Raw genomic sequence first — 212 nt, 5'->3', positions numbered from 1 at the left:
GCTAGATCGTTTGATGTCTTCGAGTTCATCTTAGTTTTTTTCGGCTTTTTAACTTTCTGAATGTTTTTTTTTTCTATTTCGGTTTGTATGAATTTTAAGCTTTCTGAATGTTATTTTTCTATTTCGGTTTGTATGAATTTAAATTATATAATATTATTAGTTTTAAATTTCTGATTTTTTTTAATTTATTAATATAAAAAAATATATAAAAA

This window comes from Brassica oleracea, chromosome C9, assembly GCF_000695525.1.
Source record: "Brassica oleracea var. oleracea cultivar TO1000 chromosome C9, BOL, whole genome shotgun sequence".
Taxonomy (NCBI): domain Eukaryota; kingdom Viridiplantae; phylum Streptophyta; class Magnoliopsida; order Brassicales; family Brassicaceae; genus Brassica; species Brassica oleracea.
Note: the sequence above shows the minus strand (reverse complement) of the source record.